The following is an 805-nucleotide window of genomic DNA, read 5'->3' as shown; positions in this document are numbered from 1 at the left end:
CAGGTTTCCTTTTGATATCTTTGTTACTGGTGTACAGGAAGGCTGCTGGTTTGATGTTAATTCTGCATTCTGCCACTGCTGTGCTCTTTCTGGATCCAGATTAGTTAGGATCTCTTACATACAAAAGTTCACAAACAGGATAATTTTATTTCTCCCTTTTCTATCTGCATCCTTTTTATGTCCTTATCATGCTGGTTTAGCTGAAGTCTCAAGTACTGTATGAAATAAGTGTGGAGAAAAGCAGTTACTCTTGGTCTTGATTTTAGTGGAAATTCTTTAAAGTTTTTCCCATTTAATACGATGCTAACTATAAGTTTGTCATATATACCATTTATTATATTGAGGTAGTTTCTTTGTATTCTTAGTATCTTCAGACATTTTACTACAAAGATGTTGAGGTTTTTTTTTTCAAAAGTCTTATCTGCATCTATTAAGATAATCAAGTGATTTGTCTTTGAGTCCATTTATATAGTATATTATACATTTATTTACATATAATGAACCATCCCTGTATTTATGGTGATATAAATATAAGTATCTAGAGGGCAGTTTGATACTATATCTATTTAGTAGAATATTAAAAGCAGGTCATAGCAGGGCTTATAATCTACTCAGCAAGGGGTTCTTTTTTTTTTTAAAGATTTATTTATTTATTATGTATACAACATTCCTTCCATGTATGCTTGCTTGCTAGAAGAGGGCACCAGATATCATTATAGATGGCTGTGAGCCACCATGTGGTTGCTGGGAATTGAACTCAGGACCTCTGGAAGAGCAGTCAGTGCTCTTAACCTCTGAGCCATCT

This window comes from Microtus ochrogaster, chromosome 18, assembly GCF_000317375.1.
Source record: "Microtus ochrogaster isolate Prairie Vole_2 chromosome 18, MicOch1.0, whole genome shotgun sequence".
NCBI lineage: Eukaryota > Metazoa > Chordata > Mammalia > Rodentia > Cricetidae > Microtus > Microtus ochrogaster.
Note: the sequence above shows the minus strand (reverse complement) of the source record.